Source organism: Miniopterus schreibersii, assembly GCF_964146895.1.
Source record: "Miniopterus schreibersii genome assembly, chromosome: 13".
Lineage (NCBI taxonomy): Eukaryota > Metazoa > Chordata > Mammalia > Chiroptera > Miniopteridae > Miniopterus > Miniopterus schreibersii.
The window spans coordinates 29,919,551-29,941,140 of NC_138113.1; the positions used below are offsets into that span (position 1 = coordinate 29,919,551).

The 21,590-nt window shown below is 40.9% G+C and overlaps 1 protein-coding gene across 7 annotated transcripts in view; it reads left to right on the forward strand.

Moving 5' to 3' along the window:
* The window catches only part of CCDC85A (coiled-coil domain containing 85A), a 147,466-nt gene that overhangs the window by 110,234 nt on the left and 15,642 nt on the right, over positions 1-21,590 (forward strand). The window lies entirely within an intron of this gene.

The window sequence follows — 21,590 nt, forward strand, 5'->3', positions numbered from 1 at the left end:
CTGCCCATATACATTGTGCATGTCGTTGGTGAAGACAGAGAAGGGACTCGTATTTAAATGAAAATTTTGCTAATTTATGAGGTAGACAAAGCTTAGGTAGTTTGAGGACTTCATGTTTTAATTAAATCAGTATGTTCTAAAGTTCTGTGTGATATAACAACAAAGTGATGAGAGTAATTGACAGTTTTTACTTTGGGGCTTAATTTCTTTTCCCTGGTGAATGTAAAGTGCACTTTGTCTGGGGTTTAATGCCTTGCCATATATTTTCCTTATAAAATTATTTCCGTGGGCTGAGATCCTTTGAGGCGGTGGTTCTTGGGAAATGTTCTGTGAGGAGCTGAACAAATCTGATTCTGGTTGCTCCCCTTTTCAGGCATGTAGACACCAATGCATTTAAATATTTTATGAAAGTGAGCATTTAATCGCTGATGTTCTTTCCACATTTTGGTGATTATTTCTATTTCATAAGTGACTAAGGGAAAATTAAAACTCAAATAGCTACTAAACAGTAGTTTAAATGAAAATACAAGATTGGTTATAGTGCAGGAGGAAATATAGAAACATTAGTGCAAATATGCTTTGGGAAGACATTTAAAAAAAAACTGCTTCTGCTCATCACTGATGATTTGGGCCATCAGGTACCGCATGTGAGAATGCCTGTCTCATACTTCCACTGGCCAGCCAGCTGGCTGGAAATCATGAAATGAAGTGAAATGAAATGAACCTACTTATCTCCCTTCTCCAGCTATACAGATGTCAAAGTCATGATGACAGAAGGGCTTATCTGTATCATGAAGTAAAGTACTACGTAGAGTTTTTTTCTTTGCTCTTCTGTACTTTTCAAGTTTTCTTTGCCATTTTCCCTTTTATACTGCATTCACAGTATGACTGTGCTAGGACCCTGACTAAAAACTTCTCCGTTTCAAAAACTAAAAAAATATAATTAGTTGATTGTGAACATTATATATGGTTATATGATCTCAGAGGCAACTGGGAATGTAAATTAAAAGAAAGAGAAAAAGATGTTTCTTAGTTTTCCTGTGAGTAGGAACTGGGGCTCCCATTAACACTGAAATGCTAGCACTTGTGCTATCTTATTAAGAGGAACTACAGATGCAAACATGATTACAAGATGGACTTCTAAAAATCTGCAAAAGTGAGTGTTAGTGGTCTTGAAGGGAAATCAAGAGTCTTCAACTGTACTTGACGTGTGTGTATTTCAATATATAGTACTTACATAGTTAAGAGTAAAAGAGATGAAAAAACTTTTCAAGGTGTAAAGTATTCAAGTTTATGTTTTTAAATGCATTGCTATTTTCTATTAATGAAGATTGTTATTTTTCCCGCACAAGAAATGGCTAGGAAAGATCATGTTTTATTGAAACTAAGGTGTTACTGATGTGGGATGCCCCATTATGATATGTACCATTAAGAAAGAAGAAAGATGCCAATGATTTCATGTCAGATTCTTGCTGATTTCAGAGATGGTAAAATGGAAAAATGCTATAGAATTAAACAGTTATTTTTGTGTCCAAATTACTTTAATGCAAAGAAAATCCATTGTTTGAAATAAGCCATTGGACATATGCAAAGAATACAATAGATCTATCTCAGTTCAAGAGCATTATTTCCATAAAATTTCTGTATTTGTTAGTGATGTCTTCATTTACAGCTAAGACAGATATGATAGAGCCACCAGTTGCAACTATTGTATAAATACAACTGAAAAGAACATACAGTGAAATTCATGTAGTGTGAATCCTTGTGTAAGACTGAGACTTGGGCTGGATAACACAAAGGATATGCAATTTCTTCTTAGATGTCAGTGGGACAATTACAAATAATTATGACATTTTCCTGCGGAAACTATTTCTGATTGCACGATGTTAGCTGATTTGCAAGGTCAAGTCAGTACAACAAGCTAACATCACTGCATAAATTAGCCTCAGTATCTGAACACTTGATTTTCAGTTTTAAGAGTTTGCTCACTGTGCCTTGATTAGAAGGTATTCTTTTTTTATTCCCAAGTTTTTAAAAATATATCTACTTGTCTTTGGATAAATAGGAATAAGAATATAGTTGGCAATTGGCATTCCAAGTATATCAGATATCTTTTGTGACTGTGTCCAGTTTCTTTGCTGATAACTTAGTGTTTAATTATGTAAAACATTTTCTTGGAGGAAGAAATCTCCTTAATGATCATTTTTATTCTTTATATAGAATTGCATATAATGAACAGAAAGTCACAATTTTTCCCTAGCAATACATATTTTAAAATAAGCAAAGCGTGTGTAATAGATGCTGTGGGTTTCTCTCTGGTTAGGTCCAAAGGCTTCCATTTCTTAATTTATAAGTGACAAGGTTCCTCCTAGCTCTTAAGTTTCCAAGTCCTAGAATGAAGGGTTTTCATTCAAGAACAGAGAGAAAAATGCAGTGAAAATAGAGTTGGTTCTACCCAGTGGTACAGGGGAGCCCACAGGAAGTGTGGATGGAATATCAGTATAGACACCATGGCAGGTCACTGCCCAGTGAGCACAGAGCTCTTTGCTCTGCCACAGTCTCTAGAATATCTTACAGGGACCATTGAGCTGTACCTTAAATCCAGTTTGTGAACACAGTATTTAGAGGTGTCCTAAAATAAGAACAGTGTCATTATTTTCAGAAAATGCAGTAGTATTCATAGGTATTGTTTGAGAAGGAAATGCCTTTTTATTTTATTAATTTTGATAGAAGACAATATGAGATCTACCCTCTTAAAGATTTTTAAGTGTACAATACAGTATTGTTTTCTATGGGTATGATTTTTTTCATTAGATCTCGAGAACTTGATTTTCAACGCCCCATCTCCCCCCAGCCCCTGGCAACCACTCTTCTATCCTTCCCTTCAATGAGCTTGACTATTTTAGATATCTCATATAAGTAGAATCATGTGGTAATTTGTCCTTTTGTGACAGCTTATTTCACTTGGCATATTACCATATGATCCAGCAATCTTACTTCTGGATATTTATCCAAAAGAATTGAAATCAGGATTTCAAAGAGATAGTCTATTCCCATGTTCACTGCAGTACTATTCACAGTATCCAAGATGTGGAAGCAACCTACGTGTCCATCAGCAGATGAGTAGATAAATAAAATGTGCTATATGCATACAATGGAATACGAATTGGCCTTTAAAAGTAGGAAATCCTGCAATATGTGACAACGTGAATGAACCTTAAATATGCTTTCTGAAAGTTGGTACAAATGATCATTAGCAGTTACCTAAACTTAGGTATTCTTTCTTCAACACATAAACTAATGTAAACATGTTTTACAGAGTACACTTAAAAATATTTCAGAGAATTGCATCTAACCTCTCAAAATACACACAATGCTAAAACTGCTCAGACTGTTCTGTGAGCTCCATTCTGTGTATATTAATGTGACATGAACTCTAAATGAAGATTGTGTGTTACTTAAATGTTGCTGCCATCTATGAAATTTTACTAACTGGAGTGAGGTAGAGTCACCCACAATGACATAAGTAGGAATTTATGAAATAAAAGACCCAATATGGTGTAAAATTATTGTAAGAAATTTTATATAAAATTGAAAAGGAACATACCTATTACGTGTATACATTTATACATAAACACAAACTTTCTGTGGATAAAGAGACTTTCAAAGTTGGGTAGAACCTTACCTATCACACTGGACAACCCCCTCTTTAAGTAAAGGCATCTAAGGTTCAGAGGTGATGTGTATAGTCCTGGGCAGACAGCTGATTAAGGGCAGACTCAGACCAAGACGTAGGCCTACTCAGTGTTCTTTCTAGCACACACAGTGCCTCCTTTAGTCACTTCATACCATTCATGTAATTCAGTGTAATTGAGCTGTTAAAGCTATTTTTCTTATTGTCAAATCCTTTTTTGTTTAACACATCTTAAAAGTTGACATGGTATCTTCTTAGCCACCTAAGATTTCTTAAACATTTATTTTATTTCTGATTTAAGGCAAATATTCTGTTTATCTTAAAGCATCATAAATTTTTAAAAATGCATTTTATAGAGTCTTCTGACACATTTTAAAATACTTCAGAATCATTAAGTTTTATTGTACAAACACATATGGTGACATCTGCATGAAAAACTTATACTTAACAGAATGTGGAAAGAGACGGCCTTTCTCTTCAGAGTGCATTGGAGGTAGATGGGTAGGAGAACAGATAGTTACAGTAGCAGTTTACAAGGTGTATGATATTTTAGCCCAAATTCAGAAGCCTTGCTTAGGTCTCTCTACTCATTCCATTGCCCTTCTCTCTGGCCATGAGGACTTTCCATTGAGGCCTGGTCAGTATGGTTACGTACTGTATCTGCAGTGAAGTCTGTTCATCGAGACAAATCCTAAAGCGGATACAGAATACCTTTCTGATGATTTTATTATAGATAACACCACCCTCTGAGGACATCAGGCACTATTCAAATGTAACAGTGAGGTAAAAGCTTTTCTAAAACGATCTCACCTATCCTGTGTTGAGTTTGGATTTTGCATCATTAATAGGGCTCGAGACGTGAAACAAGCAGTTTGCTGAGATGCTGAACTCAATTAAGTACATTTGTTAAAAGCCCCCCTGGGAGATCCGCTCCCTTCATCCAGTGTCCTGGCACCAGCATCTGTCAGGAAAGCGCCCTGTACCTCCTCTGTGCCCCAGAGACCGTCCCCAAATCAAAGCACCCTCCTGTCGACACCTGCACTTCAGAGGTTCCCAGGGTCAGTGTGGGTGCCCTGCCGCCTGCCCGGTGCCCTGCCCGCCTGCCCGGGGCCCTGCCTCCTGCCCGCGCACTGCAGGCCTGGCAAGTGGTTTGAGAGCCGCAGCAACTGGGAGCACACAGGGGGCCCCCCAGCGCGTTTTTGTTTGTTGTCCTCGCACAAATAGGCATCCAAGTTTAGGAACAGGAATGAAAAGTCTCCGCTCGTGTGATTTGGTGACAGTGTGGCCCGCACCGCGGCCTTTCAGGGGCCGGGGCAGGGGCAGGGGCAGGGCCGTGGCCAGGGCAGTGTGTGACAAAGGGAGGACCTGCGAGAGCTGCCAGAGGTGCTGGGTGGGGCGCAGGAGCTGAAGGAACCGCGCCTCTCCCACGACAACCCCGGGCCCGTCCCATCTCCCCAAGCTCCCCCCTGGATCTCCAGCGGCTGGGCGGACAGGGTCGATTCTCTCTACACATGGGTTTCCCACAGGTGCTTTTTCTTTTTTGTTGTGGAAATACTTAAGGTTGTTCCTCTTTCCCCTTTTCACGTTTTTCTAACTTTTTTTGCAAGTCACTTTTGTCTTGTGGGGCCACAGATGTATGGCTCTTACAGGGCTTGAATTGCTCTAAAAAAGCATCTAACTACTGCACAGAAAGCAGGCGCACAGAATGCTTCCCGGGTGCTTAAGGCAAGTGGCGGTGGTCTTTGTTATTTCATGGAAATTTCTGTCTGGTGCTCCTGAGCAGTAACATGTGCAACAAAATTTTTTTTCACGGATAGGAACTCGAGGTTGCACAACCTGCGTAGAATCCCGATGCTACTGTAGGAGAAAAAGTTAAACCTGTTAAGGGTTGGTTGCTGCTAGAGTCGTATTTGGGAAAATACTCCACCAGAGGAATAGTGCTTGTGGATTAGCATTTTCTCTAAATCACCATAATTTAGATAATTAAAGAAAAGAAAAAAAAAGCTGTTAGGTATAGTTCAGTAGAGTTTTCAGAGGACAGATGGGAGCTACACCAGTGGCGTGCGGGTAGTGAAATAAAAGAGACGAATAGATACGGAAAATAAATTTATGGGGGAAAAGTCACACTGGAGAAACTACGTAAATGGAGACAGGGTTAAGGGGAAAATGAAAATCTATGAGAGAAAATATCAGTAAAATTTATAGGAAAAAAATGTCAAAAGCAACATGGAAGGCCCTCAGAGTGAGATTTACATCCATCTGTGATTCCCCTCATGCTTGAAGGTTCTTGTTTGAGAATTTCTGATACATGATAAGAAATCTTCATTCTAATGAGAGAAAATAGGTGAAGTAGCATAGAAAATATAGCTATGCCACTTATTAAGCTTATTAATAGAATTGCTAAATTTTAATAGTACTCTATTATTAGGGATTATGGTATCAACAGTTCATATTTAACAGTGTTGCCTTTTTATATCTACACTGGCATGTTAATAATTCTATCACTAGGGCATATTAAATTGTTGCCTTTTTTCTTTTTTTTGTAGTAGCCATAAAAATAGCAGCATTTCTGTTATCTGCCCTTGGCAGAATTTGTCCCCAAAATGATGGGACTCTCTCAGCATCAAGTTTTGCTGTGTAGTCATCTCAACTGGAATCACAGATGTGTGAATGAGAAGCATTATGGAGGGACATTTGGGAAAAACTCGAGATGAAACTAGAAGAGAAACGTTGCCTTGTCGAAATGGTTTTCCACTCTCCTTTTGCTATTTTAAAAATCCAAAGTCAAGTCAAAAGTTAAAAAAAAAAGTTAAAGATGAAACAGTCTTTCCTTTTCTAACAGGGTAAGGAAACGGGCTCATAGAAAGTGGAAAATCTTGGGCACTGTTTGATTTGGGAATTAAGGGTAAATTCTATTGAAATATAGATATAAAAGTAGGCAGCTATGAAAACTGGGCATGGCTGAAGCTGGTGAAGATGCTGAGGCTCCTGAGCACAGCCTCATTAGTCTCCATTTCCTGCTGGAGGTCACCACCTCTGTGGTTGATGTGTCTAAAGAGGCGTCTATACCATGCCGTCCCCTTCATCTGGTTCAGGCCTTTCCTACAATGACGTTCAGGCATTTTTAAAAGCACTTATAGTTTCTTTCTTTGCTGTAGCCTGAGCAAAGTGAAGGTGCTTCTAACACATAAAAAAACTAAAGTTGGTGCCTCTTGATAATTGATGGTTACCTGTATCCTCTAAATATTAAGTAGACAAATATAAATGTAATATAGGCAGTATTTGTGTTGCCTAAATATAAATATAAGGTGTCCCCAAAAATGTGTACACAGTTTAACAGCTGATAGCTCAATTTTGAGAATGAAATGTATTTTAATTTTTCAAAGTGTGTGTATACCTTTATAATTACTCAAAGTGTGTGTATACACTTTTTGGGACACCCTATATACTATAGCTATAAATGTAATATAAACAAATTATATTCTTTGACAAAATAAGCATTTAAATTTCTAAGTGATTTGAGGCTTTTTACCAAATTATCTTTTAAAAGCTATCATTATGTGAGAAATAAGCAAATTGTAACTATCATTTTAGAAAGCTGAGAGAGTCAGCAGTGACTTTGGACTCTTGTCAGTAATCCGTGGCTAAAGGAGGTCCTGTGACAATGCTGGGACAATCACTAGCTGGAGATCAGCACAGCTCGGTGTTGGTCTAATCAGCGGCTGGGCCAGGACAATGCCTCTGACCTCTGTGCGTGTGCCTTGCCTGAAAGAGGGTTGTTCTAGCTGATGGGGCAGTTCTGCTCAGTCCTGGAAATCCAGGGCTCTCTATCCAGAGGAAGTCTGTGTTTACATGTCATGTCCACACAAACCAGGGGTGTACCCCTTTTTATTTTGATATAAAGTTCCTTAAAACTACAACTTTATACCATGCTTGGTCTTTCATTTACAGGTATTGATTTATGCCATTGTGGGTTATTCTACCTCACTGGGTTCTAATGTTAGTACAACTTCATCAGGTAGCTATGAAACTTGCTTACATCGTGCACACTTGTGGGTATATATCTTTGACTCGCATCACACCAAATACGCATGTGGTGGATGGAGCTCAGGTACTAGGCTAAGCAGTGTTAGCTTTTGTGTGTTTTGAGAGATAATGTGCATTCTCTAAAGGGTTTTTTTTTATTCACTATATAAAATTACGTGTAATGAACAGGAAGGCACTGTTTTCCCCACCCATATACTTACTTAAAAGTAAAATGAGTGTGATAAGTCCTCATTGCTTTCTCTTTGGTCAGGTGCAAAGCCCCCTGTTGCCTTATTGGTAAGTTATTCTTTCCAGCCCTTAACATTCAGAGCCCCGGGATCAATGAAAGCTGGGGTCCGTGTCTCATATCCACGCAAAGTACCTAGGTCGTAGGATGAGGGGGTCTCTATTGAAGAACAGATAGAGAAATGGGACGGCTGAGTTGGCTCTCTCCAGTGGTGGAGAGGAGCTCCCGGGAAGTTGGGGGGTAGCATCACTGTCCAGGGGGCGCAGAGCTCTTCGCTCTGCCACGGTCTCTGGTATCTGACAAGCAGCCTGGAGCTGAACTTTCAATCCAGTTTGCAAACACAATATTGCAGAGAGTGCCCCAAATTATGAAGTCTTATTACTTCTAAAAAATACAGCGTTATTTCTTAGGTGTCATAATTTGAGAAGAAATGCCTTTTAAAAGTTGGTACAAATCATAGTAAAGATCACCCGAATTTAGGAGATTTTCTCCTGAGACCATAAACTAATGTAAACATTTTTAAAAAGGCTCATGTAAAAATAGTTCAAAGGACTTCATATAATAAATGGAGACATGACATTTCAGAGAGAGAAAAATTTAAATTATGATAGAGTACCGTATAGGACATGTTAGAAAATTAACTTATTTACCTTCATACTGAAAAAACTGTATATTCTTTATTTTGAAATGTAATGTATTTTTCAGTAATTCCATTCAGAGATAAACTGAAATAAATTACTGTGAAAAAACAGACATGCGATAGCACATACTAGTTTTTGCAGTGTGACTGCATATAAGTCGAAGTCTGCTTTACTTGTGATACACAGAAGGAACAATGTCCAGAAGAAAATATTTTTTCAGAGACTATCAGATTTATTGGATTTATTCTGTAGTCTAAAGCATCTGAAATAGCAGCCAGCAAGAAGTGGGCTGGGTCTTTCCTTAGGTGGTGTGGTTGACGCAGAGAATGAGAGAGGAGGTGTGGAGGTAGACTGAGGCTGTGATCAGTGTTGCTCTTACAGTTATATGGAGCTTGTATATAGTATCTTTCAGGTTATGTGACACTGAGCCTATATAACCTGGTAGCATGTTAACCTAAGAAGCTCATTAGAGGAGGTGAAGGAGCATATGAAGTAAATTACAGGCGTTGCTTCATTGTTTTATGACTTGGGGGCCTTCGGTGGCCAGGTATGCATTCTAGCAGATGATTTAGGGCTTATGAGTTTATTCTAGAAATTCTACAAAGTAGTTTCTGTGTCAGTAAGCAGTGGAATATTCTGATAAACAGCCCGCCCACATTTGCAAATGCGGCATGACTGAAAGTCATAGATTGTGTGCACTTAGGCCACAGCAGTGCAGTTGGCGAAACAGAGGGAATCGGTTCCCTCAGCCCCGTGTCCGGCTAAGTCTGGTCCTGATGGGCCGCTGACCGGCTGCTGCAGTGACGTCTGGCCCAGCGGCCCCCAGCCTTCTCCGGGCTGAGACAGTCCCCCCCGTGCTCGGGTTCTACCCTGTTCCAGGCCCAAGTCCCGCAGAGAAAGCACTGCTGACCACGGCTCTCGTGCTAGGCCCAGAAGCGGAGGTGGGAAGGCAGGGTTACTCTCGGCAGAGACAGTTCACAGACTGTCCCTCCCTTTTGAAAGTGCTCAGTTGTCCTTGGTAGAAGTGTCTTTACCTGGTCAGAGCCTTTCCTTTGGGAGCACTCTGGTCCTCAGACTTCACTGTGCCTCAGATATTTGTGATTTCAGGAGCTGCTCTGCTGCGGCCCGCGGATTACAGCAAGCCCTCTCTCAGAATTGTTATCCCTTTGAGATTTTGGGGACTCCCACAGTGTAGGTTAATGGAGTAGAAGCAACTTTTGAACTATCATTTTTTTACAAAGAGCAAAATAAAAATAGGGAGGCAGCTAACCTACTTGCCTAAAGCTCTTGGACTAATTGTTATTTTAGCAGTTTTATTCCCCCAGCTCAGCGATTTTCACCCTGTGAGCCACATGAAGGTTTAAAGCACGCAACACCTGACTCTTCAGGCCGGGGCACTGACCTCTTTTCCCTTAGACCGTCCAGTAAAACAAGGACAGCAGCCAACACAGCAGCTGTCCGGTATGAACGCCCTGTCTTGAGCCGTAAATATACAGGTCACATAATAGAGCTGCATCTTAGTGGTCACTTTGCATAATAATGTTGTGTTTGATTGTTAATTCTTGGTACCAGAAATCCTTATATACAAGTATACACACCTGATTTTTTAAAAATTTATCTTTATTGTTGAAAGTATTACAGATGTCCCTTCCCCCCTCCATTAATCCCCTCCCCCAAGGCCTTCACCACACTATTGTCTGTGTCCATATAAGCATATAAGTTCTTTGATTAATCTCTCCCCACCCACCCACCCACCCCCACCCCCACCCCCACCCCCACCTTCCCTCTGAGATTCCTCAGCCTAGGCACCTGATTGTTTTTAAAGTTATTTTGGAGCAAGAAGGGTAGGTAATTACTATTATTTTTGTAAATCAAAATTATACCAGATTGGCAAAAAATATATTTTTGAGTGTGCTGCAGAATTTTAGTAATTAGTCTACATGTGCCATGAGATGAAAAGTTGAAAACCGCTGATCCAGCCATTGCTCTTAGCAGTTATATTAGAAAAAAGACTGAATATAGAAATGAAAGGATCACAGGAAAAATGTAAATCTGACTCAAATGTAGTATAGCAAATAAAGGCTTTGGTACCATCCTTTCTTCACCTAAAATGCCTCTTACTTGCAGCAGAACAACATGCGAGGCAGAAGTTCTAATGTTTGACAGATAACAAATAATAAACCCGGGACCAGATGGGAGCCATCCTGGACTTACATAAAAGCTGGCTCTGAGAGAGGAGGCTTTTTAATAGCCAAGATATATCAGCTGCTCTGACACCCAAGGCAGGTGTGTCATAATGCCAAAAAGAGGGATTTTTTATTTACTTAAACATTTTCATATGCTAGGAAACTTAACAGCCACACTATAGAAGTCTCATAAAGGAAAAGCATAAAATGCACACTCAGAAACAGATCTCAACTCCAGTAAACTTGATCACAAATAACTGTGTGGGAACAATGGGTCTTTGTCCTTTTGGGTGCCAAGCTTCTGCCGAGTGCCAAAAGTTAGCAGAAGCTACGCTTAGAATTTGGATGACATCTTTCCAACAGAGAGTTTTAGACAAAGGGGGCTTTAGCAACTTTGCATTTTGAATTTGGTTATTCTGTTTGGGACCAGCCTCGCTCACTTTCCATGCCCTGTTCCTGCCCCACTCCTGTTTCACTTCATGGTTCTTTAAGCTGCAAAACTCACATGCTTGTCCGTAAGCTCTGCAAATGGTAAGATAGTTGGTGATGGCAGCTCAAGTTCCTTGCCGACTTCAAGGGACTTTGGAGAGGTCTGTTTAAGACTGGACTCTCTAAGCGGTCACTTGTGAAGAGGTGGCTCATGTGGCTGTCGGGCATTCATCTGTTTTTTCTGGAAGGGGATTTTCTTGGTTAGGGAAACCAGCTCTACGGAGCCTTTGGCACTTGAGAATGAAATCAAGGTGGGCCTGAGAGCAGGTAAGGACAGCTGCCCCTCCAGTGTTTTTCACTTAAGTACCCTGCTCAGGGTCTTGATATTGACAGAGTTCTTTAGAATCAGCCTTGAGAATGGGGTAAGACATCTCTCAATTTGGCTGGTTTTTCAGGTCTATAAATGAAGCCCTAGGGATTTTAATAAGGAATAAATAGGGCATTAGGAATAAATAAGAATTTAATTGGTCTTTAAACCAGCAGAAAATGTTTGATGTTATCACACTGAGTTTTAATACCTTTTGCCTTCTGAAATTACATTTTGTTTTCAGTGTATGTTTTATGTTAATTTTATTTGAAGGCATCAGTCCTACTTGTTTTAAGTGTTCAGAGTCTGAAGTCTTTAGGACGCAAGGAGAGACACTGTGGGGCATGAGAAGGACAGTGTCCAGTTCTTTTATTTTACACTCTTCTTCCTTTTAAATGCAGGGTCGACATTTGTTTTTGTCACGAGCACTGACTGCAACCCGAGTGTCAGCTGCGGTCGTAACGATTGGGCCCCAGGCCCCTGTGGTGACTATCTCTGTTTTGTAGGTGAGAGAATGTCCACTAATGGGCAGAGGTGAAGTTTGTGTCCAGCTTTTGTTACCACTGGTCTAGCAAGTTTTTTTTCTGAAACCTGTCATGTGGCAAGTGTGTTTCTCTAGAAGCAAGACAGCTACAAAACCACCACCACCATCCCAAACAAACCTCTGGGGTGGTATCTTTGGGTTCTGAATTTGGAATTAGCCAAGAAACCCAGTTTAGTTTCTAGTCCATCTGTTTTGCTATTCACTGAGAGATTTCATCCCTCTAACAATTTTCTCAGCATGGGAAGAGTTCATCCTTTTGTCAATCTTCAGGACATTTCTAGGCCCTAGATAAATAACAGAGGAAAGAATATTTGCCTACTTATCGCTTATCTTTAAGCCGCCCGCCTCCTCCTCCAAAATTGCCCCTGACTATTGCGTTCTGCAGCAACCTTCTTGTCCTCTCTACTGGGGTTGGCACTTCTTTTTTTTTTTTTAGCAAAAGGCCCGATAGTAAGTATTTTCAGACTTAGAACCATATGGTGCGTTGCAACTTTTCATGTCAGCAATTGTAGCACCAGAACAGCTGAAAACAGCCACAGAGAATATCTAAGTGAATGCATGGGACTGTGTTCTAATAAAACTTTATTTACACAATAGGTGAAAGGGGCTGGATTTAACTCTGCAAGTAGTTTGCTGACCCCTGTTCCACATTAGAATAATTTGTCAATTATTTGGGTTATCTCTTAATATTAGTGTGTTTTTTATTTGGGCTCTCTCATATTGTTACATAAATTTTCATTTGTACATAAAGAATTTATTATACACATATACATTTTTCAATACTTTTTTTTTTTTCATTGGTTTAAGTTCCTTTGTCCTAGCATCCAAAACCTGCCCTAAGTGATCAGTATGAACCAGAGGAGTCACTGAGCAAGAGGCAAGGTAATTTTTCCTAACAAAACACTTAGCTTTGGAATGAAGTTGTTGGAGATGGAGATGTTTGCACTTGACTTGAAAAGACAAGTCCTCCTGTACAGGAAGGACGATTGTTGTTGTTCTGTCCGCTAGGAAATTTGCACTTTTCTGAGACACACAGGTATGGTAACTGAAGCTGTCCTTTAGTGAGTGATTGATTACATTGTTTTTGTGTCCCTGCTGTTCTCGCATGTCTTAGGGATTGCTGGTTAGATAGCACGGGGCAGGTTGTCTCCAGAATAGACACCACAGGCTGGCAGCTTGGAAAGAACATGGATTTCTATACAGTCCTTCAAAGATGAGAGAAATTCTAAATCCATGTGTATTGGTGAGTGAGGAAAACCATTTCCCGCTTAGGCGGAGGTCAGGAATCAGCATCACTCTTTTCCCTGAGACGAGGGCATTTCGTGAAAGAATGAGACATCGGGAGATCCCGGTAAGGGTTAAGGGAATGCTGTTTCTCAGGCCCTTCATATTACTATCCCCCTTCCCCGTGATCTCTGCAGACACGTGGGTTATAGTTACGGTGCATGGGGGCGTGGACGGGAAGGAAAGGAAAGGCTGCACCGGCACGGGGCCTTGGAAAGTGCGGGGGGAACAACGGCTGGTCCGTGTGCCCAGGGCGTTCCTGCGGGTCAGGGTGAGACCTACAGGAAAGTGGGAAGGACCCTCACCTGTCCTGTTGTCTTTGCCACTAGGACCAACTGACATGAGAAGAGCCAAGGGGTGGAAGAGAGCTTAACAAGGGCCAAACGTATTGGCAGTGCCCAGGTGGTGACCGTAGCAGCCTCTCTGTCGCAGTTACTGTTTCCAGAGGCCTGGCAGTCAAGTTCGTTAGCCACCCTCGCAGCCGCCCCGTGAGGCTGGCAGACCTCTCGGTGTCAGCGCTGACAGCGACTTGCTGAGGGTCAGGAGCGAGCCGCTTATGGAGCTCACTAGTCTTTAGGTCGTTTTTCTCTTGAGTAGGCAAAATACTTTTCACTTTTTTTTTTAAAAAAAGACATCTCTAGCCAGCCTTACAATTTTTTTACTGGTTAACCTGTTTTTTCCCCAGGATGATACTACGGCAAAAATTCTAATTTTAAAAAAGTTCCTTTTTAAAATTTGCCTTTTCTAAAGCTTTATGATGTCACTTTTCAGAATTTCCTAATCAACTTTTTAGAAAAATTTAGCTATGCATTTTAAAGTTTAGCCAGATCCTTTACTTGAGTAACATGCTCAGAATGTTGGCCCTTTTATTACTCTTAAGTCCTTCACCCAGAAACTTCAGAAAATAAAATTTTTTAACGAGGCAGACTTGTTTTTTCGGCATTAGCTGTGATCAAAGCTTGTATGGAAGGATTAGGTAAAACTATTTTAAATTTCAGTTATTTATGCTATCTTTTATCCCTAGAGTCTAGGCTAGACAAAAGCAGTAATCTCACTATTTGAAATGAAAAAATTTCACATTTATCATTAGATTGGCACAGGGATATTCATTCAGTGAGAAGTGATTACTGGGTTTCCACTGCTTTTCTTAGTATAACCAAAACAACCCTTAACAAATATGGAATGGGATTTCTTTAGGTCATGGGTGGGGGAATGTCTTGGACATTCATTCAATATTTTACGCCTCAAATACTTTTTGTGTCTCTTATGGACCAATGCTATTTTAGACAATAGGTATACAGGCTTGAATAAAGAATTTGTGCAGCTTACATTTTAGTAGGCGGTGGATCATTATTTAAAAAAACAAAAATATGTAATATCTGGAAGTGATAATCACTATGAGGAAAACAAAAGCCGGGTACAGCATTGGAGAGTGTCCGGAGTGACAGAGCATCTTACATGGAGTTAGAAAGGCCCCTCTGAGGAAGTGACATCTGAAGGGACCTGAAGGAAGGACGGACTGTAGCTGAAACAGTGAGAGGGAGAGTAACGAGATGAAGCCAGAGAGACAGGCAGGGAACAGACCCCAGGGGGCTGTGTTGACCAAGGTCAAATGTTAAGATTTGGGTCCAAACTGATGGAAAGCCATTGGAGGAATTGGGCAAGATGCGAAATCACCTATTAACATCCTCAAAGGTCACTGCAGTGTTGGGTAGAGAAGACAGAGGCAGCGAGAGAGTACAGACATAGGGACACTCCTTAGGGAGCTAGCTTGATGGTCTAAGGGCTGATGGTGGCTTGAACTAAGTGGCAGGGTGGGGATGGTGCGGAGAGGGGCTGGATTCCCAATATGGCAGAGCTGAGAGTGCTCTGTGACAGGCTGGGTGTGGAATATAAGGGAAAGAGACCCCGCGTGGCTTCACAGGCTGGGCACTGACAACCCCTGGGGGAGCTGTTCCCGCAGACTGTGCAATGAATGGCGCCCCAGGGGTGGTTCAGCGTGGGGGCTCCAGAGGGAATCTAGGGTGACTCCTTGGGTTTTGATGTAGGCAAGTGTATGAGCGGTGGCGCTTTCTGAGATGAGGAAGGCCGGGAGGAGCAGGCTGGGGTGCAGGGGAATCGCGCTGTATTTGGGGCATGGGTGTCTCCGAGGAGATGTCACATACAGAGCTAGATATGTACATCTGGACCTCAGGGCAGAGGTCAGGGTTGGAGATGAAAATGGGGAAGGATAAATGGCTAACTGTGGACTGTATCCTGGGAAACTAACGTTTGGAGATGGCGAAGGAGCACTGAGTGCAATGCAAACGGAGAGGCCCATTTCACATTTTTAACTTCCCAGATTTGATGGGTGATTTTTGAACTTATTTTCTGTACTAATTCTGCAAAGTTGTTTTATATTTTATTTTGTTTTAACTCTCTAGTGGATCCTAGACTTACCTTTTTGAACATTTTTTACTTAAATGAACATATACTAGCTCGAGTCGAAAAATCTTGTTTTGCATTATTTGTTAGGAGGTAGGGCAGAAATGAACCCATTTTTAAGTCACTTTCCCCCTCACAGCAAGGGCTGCTTATGAAAAGAGCTCGTGCTTTCACACTGCTTCCTGTGTGCAACAGTGTCCTCACTCGCAGGGAATTTCATTTCTCCTGCTGCCACATACGCAGAGGCTACACTGCCCAGACCACCTTGGCCACGCGTGGTTTTTTGAACTTCTAAGCGCAGGGTCACGGGGACTGCCCCAGGACAGAGCCGCCAGCGCGGGCTGGCGGGAGTGCAGTCTGACAAGCAGCCGTGCGTGCCTGTCCCAGCCACACGGCTCCTGGAAGGCGGCTGCCCTGACGCGCCTCTGGTGCCCGAGCTTTGAGCACTGGACGGCTCCTCCATGAACCGAAGACCCTTTCTCTTGCTCAAGCCAGGGCAGCAAACACCACCTCACCACGGAGCAGTTCTTAGTCAACTCCACAAGTATTTATCTTAAGTAGCGGCTTAGTCCCGAGGGCGCTCGCTCTGTTTGTGTCTTCCCCTGGGCTCTGAGCATGAATGGCTCTGCTCTGAAATCCAGATGCAGTGGTTGTTAGCATGACTTTTTTGCTTTTGCGTCTACACTGGCAATTCAGTTCTGTGCCCTCTCCGTCCTACATTTTTATAAGCCCAAGACCTGAAAGTATTCAGATATGTGGTAAACTTTTACTATTGAATAGCAACCTGATTATTAAGATGTATCAATCTTCTTTCTTTCCTACAAATTTCAGTGTTCTTCACTGGGAGTTGTATGGTTAATAGAATACAAGAATTAAGCACATAAACTCATTACTAGAGGCAGAATGTGCATAAATCTAATTGTCCACATTTCCTACCTATTGTTTAACAGCTATTTTTTTTAAAAAAATCCAGGCTCTGTTGTTGTTTGTATGCTGTCACTCTGGCTATTGAGATATAGAGTGTTTGCTGTCTTAGCCCTTTCATGATATTCTTTCCTTCCTGGGGTTGGCCCTCTCTAAACCTTGTAAAAGGGCTAATCTCTGTAATTACTTTCATTTATTATTATTTTTTTTCTTGGAACTATATATATCTTCAAGTTATACCTGCAGTCACAGACATTTCAAAATTACTTTCCTTCCAAGAACATTATATTGTTTGATCAGGTGATATTCTCATCATGGCATGGAGTTTAAAATCATTACAATTGAAATATTTTGCAAACTCTTTTATTTCACATGTCAGAAGAAACCCATTTGTATGGTTAGCTGTGAGAAGGATGATTTGGGGCTTCATAAATTGTTAATTACTTCTTTGATCTTGATTTTAGAATCTGATGAAAGTGTTAGATATATTACTTTTCCTGGCACTTCCTGTCCTGGTTAATAGTGACCGTTTGGCTGGTACCTAGCCAGAAAGCTCAGAGCCATTCTGGATTCTTCTTTCAACCTCATTGCCTACATTTGAATAAACATTAGGGCTCATAGGGTCCTGTCTTTTAATCCATCAATATCCTTCTGCTATTGTCCATTGCAGGCAATGAGTAATCATTTTTCACTTGAACTTCTTTGTTAATATCCTAATTGGACTTCATCCCAGCTAGTCTTGTCCCATCCAAATTATTCTCCACATAACTAGAGAGATCTATAAAGCACAAATCAGGTCTTGTCACAGCTTGTGCCTCAGTATAGAATTAATTTCAAAGCCTTCATATGTTGTAGGAGGGTCTCTGTGATCGGACTCCTGCCTTTCCTGTCAGCCTCAGTTGTGCTACTCTTGGCCCGCACATTCTAGGCTCACGTTCCTCTGAATTGCTGTTTCCTGGAATAGGACGACTGTCTAAAATCCAGGCTCTCTGAATTTAAGCTCCTTACCCCCTCTACTGTGACTCCACAGACCTCAATCTTAGCCATCATTTGGCATGATAAATGGAGTGAGTGATTAAATATTACCATCTGGTTTCCTTATCTAGTAACTCCTGGAAACATATAGATTGGCCTGTAATTAATGAAGTTGAGGATACTGTCCCTTTTGATGATTTTTATTTTCACCACTTGATGTTTGCTATTACATAACAATTTTGATGGGATTCAGCATATACTTTGGATGCCCCATTGATAAAGTCTATTTCTGCTTTTGGTCTCCTACCATCCCTAGTGATCATTTGAGTTACTGTTTTAACATATATGAGCTTCATTGTAGCTTTAGAAATAGATGGAAGTGATTCAAGATTTTGAGAATAGATTTATTTTGCTAGAATAATAGTAACTGACTAATGAGAGGGGGTAAAAATGATGGGAATTTAGTCTGTGTTTAAATTTCGTAGCTTGCCAAATATGGTTCATCACAAAACTGTCAGTTTCACTCATTTCAGGCCATTTTAGCACCCTAGAAGTGTGCTTTAGTTACCTGACAAGTAGTCGAGTACCTACTAATTACCAAGTACATAGGCACATAAAGAAAGCATTTACACAACTATTTTTGAGATAGAGGAAAAGTCCCAGTCTTACACACTGATGTTGATACTCCATTAATACATTTATTGAGCAACTGCTATGCTACTGTGTGCAGATGGGATGCTAGTCATCATGACTACAGACATGGTAAGTCAAGTGCAGTGACCTTGAGGAGCTCCACGATATATATAATATTATGCAAAATGGGATAGGGCTTAAAACTGAGCTACGAAAAAGAGTCTTGTTAACTCCCATAAGGGGAGGGGTCAAGGTGACTACACCCATCTGTTAAACAATGAAAAAGAAAGTTCACGTGATCCTGACTCACTCATCAGCAGAACCATCAGCGAAGCAAGTTTTTTGACACCTATTCCAGGATGAGAGAGAGAGACTATGAATATGAATGAACAAGAACCAGAGTTGAGAGGGTGACATCTGGGTCACATTAGTATGGGGCAAGAAAAGCACAGGATCCAGAAGAGTCTCACTGGAACCCAAAGAAGAAAGAACAGGAAATAGACTATTCTCTTGATAAAATAACTGTACTTAGCTGGAGCCCTATTGTATTTCGTTTATAGCATAACTCATAGTATTTCAAACTGAGCTGTCAGTAATTTTCAACAAACTCCTTAGGCTCCTTTGTAAAATCCCAAGTTTCAAAAGCCTTGGGATATTGTTATAGATGCAGACTTTATATACCTGTCACTGCCACAGCTATGGGCCTGGAGTAGAGAAAGTCAAATGAGCAGAGCTGATGTGCCCCTGGAGTGCACTGGTTCTTCCGGATCAGTTATTAATATTAGCACACTTCTCCTCTGATCCTTCCCAGAACAGAAGGAACAAAAGAACTTTAGGGCCCAAACAAAAAGAAAAAAAAATCATGTAGTGTAAACTCTTGAGAATAGCACAAGGCCAACAGTGTCTTAATTTATCTTTATTGAGAGTATTATAGATGTTCCCCCCCACCCTCCATTGATCCCTAGGTATTAACATGTAGTGGGAGCCTTAATAATCTCTTAATTGACCATGCTCAGGAGAGACCTAACATGTAACAGGAGCCTAGTAATTGAGAGCTGTTACGACTAAGACATGTTCTCAGGAATCTTCCATCTACTGAGGAGACAAGCATGTAAACAGACTGCAACCCCTAGCGACCTGTGAAGGAGAGAGCGGTCCCTGTTCTGATCCAGATTTCTGTCGTTCTGGTTTGCCTCTGCCTGTCACACATGCTCTCCCTGCACCGGGGTGCTGTTTCATCCCTTATTGCTATTTCCTGGCAATTTTATTCTTTCCTAGTGTGTCTGCTTAAAATTAAGTGCAGAATCTTTACCTATTGTGTTGCTAAGAAAGCTTTATTTTCTTCCGTAATTTCCACAAACCACCTCCTGCCAATTTCGTTCTCTGTGGGACGGTGCCTGGGTTTTTGAGGTCTGCAGCGTGCTGTATCTCTCCACTCGCAGAGCAATTTGTTCTCGGGGCCACTGCCCTGTACCTGCCCATTTTGTATTCTGGCTCTGCTAGCATTGTTGCAGTAGGATGTTTTGGATATTTTTTATTCTATTCCTTTTGTTAGGAAGAGTAAATTCCTATTCGGAAGTGGGAATATGGATGTTTTGATACTTAGACCACTTGAGGGCTGAAGCTTAGAGAGTTTTCTTTAAAATCATTATGAGGTCTAAGTCGTGCGGGCAACGTGTCCTCATCTGCAAAATCTGCTACAGAGCTGTCAACAGAAATGTTGTTTTGCAGTTTTCCAAAGTAGTTTTTCCTGTAAATCAGGCTTTCTCAACTTCAGCACTGCTGACAAGTGGGGCTGGGCAAGTCTTTGTTGGGCGGGCTGCCCTGTGCACTGCCAGACGTGCAGCAGTGTCCCTGGCTTCTCTACCCACTAAATGCCCATAGAAATCGCCCAGTGTTCACAGCTAAAAGTGTCCCCCCTGGACGGCCACATCCCCCCGAGTTGAGAGCTGTTGCTCTAAATAATAAACATCTGAAAATAAATTGATGAACAAATTACAAAATGTGTTGAAAAGAAAGCAAAAACATTCATGATGACAGTGAATACTTAGAGAGCAGTGATTTTCAACCAGTGTACTGTAAGAATTTTTAAAACATGCAACACCTGACTATTTAGTCAGGGGCACTGACCTCTTTTCCCTTAGGTTGTCAAATAAAAAAATGACAACCAACATAACAGTAGCCATCTGGTGGGAATGAATCAAAATTATACCTATTTTTCTTTTGGGTCAGATCTTCAAAAAATATATATTTTTGGTGTGCAGCAGACTTTTAGTAATTAGTAAGTGCCATGAGATGAAAAAGGTTGAAAATCACTGTTGTAGAGCGCTTAATGTGGGCCAGGCACTGGTTTAAGAGCTCTTTTCGTATAAGTAACCTAGCTCACAGAGTGGGGGTATGATTGTACCACATTTTATAGGTGAGGAAACCGAGGCACAGAGAGGTCATGCAGTTGCACAGAAGTGTCCGGTCAAGAATCTGAACCCAGGCGTCGTGACCCTGGAGTCACTGAGCTGAACTTCCTGTGCCTCTCACAACAAACCTCGGGGTAGTACCTCCTGTAGGTGCTGAGCAAATATTTCTTAATGAGTAATGAATATCTATAAATCCAGGAAATGATTTCATGTTTTAAATCAGTATTGAATAGATTTAGAGTCTTTAGTTAAATGAAAAAAAGTCAAAAAGAACTTTGAATACAATCAACTAAATATTCTCTATTACGGCAAAGCAGAGTCTCTTAGCATTTCTAAGCCCATTTACAGGACTCTTTTGTGAGAAGTTTGTCAAGGTGACCTTTAAAGTCTCTTCTGATCTTTGATTTGTGCGGCACTGCAGTTCTGCAAAATGTCAGGATGCAGACTGGTAAAACTGAACAAAATATTAATTTCCTGATGAGATTAAACATACCATCTGCTCTTGCCCTATGATAAGGAAACACTGGAGTCATCTTCTCTACTAAGCTAGGCGTGTGTTCTGATGAGGGATGGTAGTTTGACCTACCTTCAGGACTTATAAAAAATTAAACGTCTATAAAAAATTAAACATCTTTAACTAACAGGAAACCACTTTAGCCGATCAATTTTCAGACTTCCATAGTTGGCTTCCTATAATAGATAAGAGGGCTGGGCTCTAAAGTTTCTTTCAAGTGCACTGTGTCTGATCTATGTCGAAACAGGAAGCCTGCATTTTATATAATAAAATGTAAAAACAGTATTC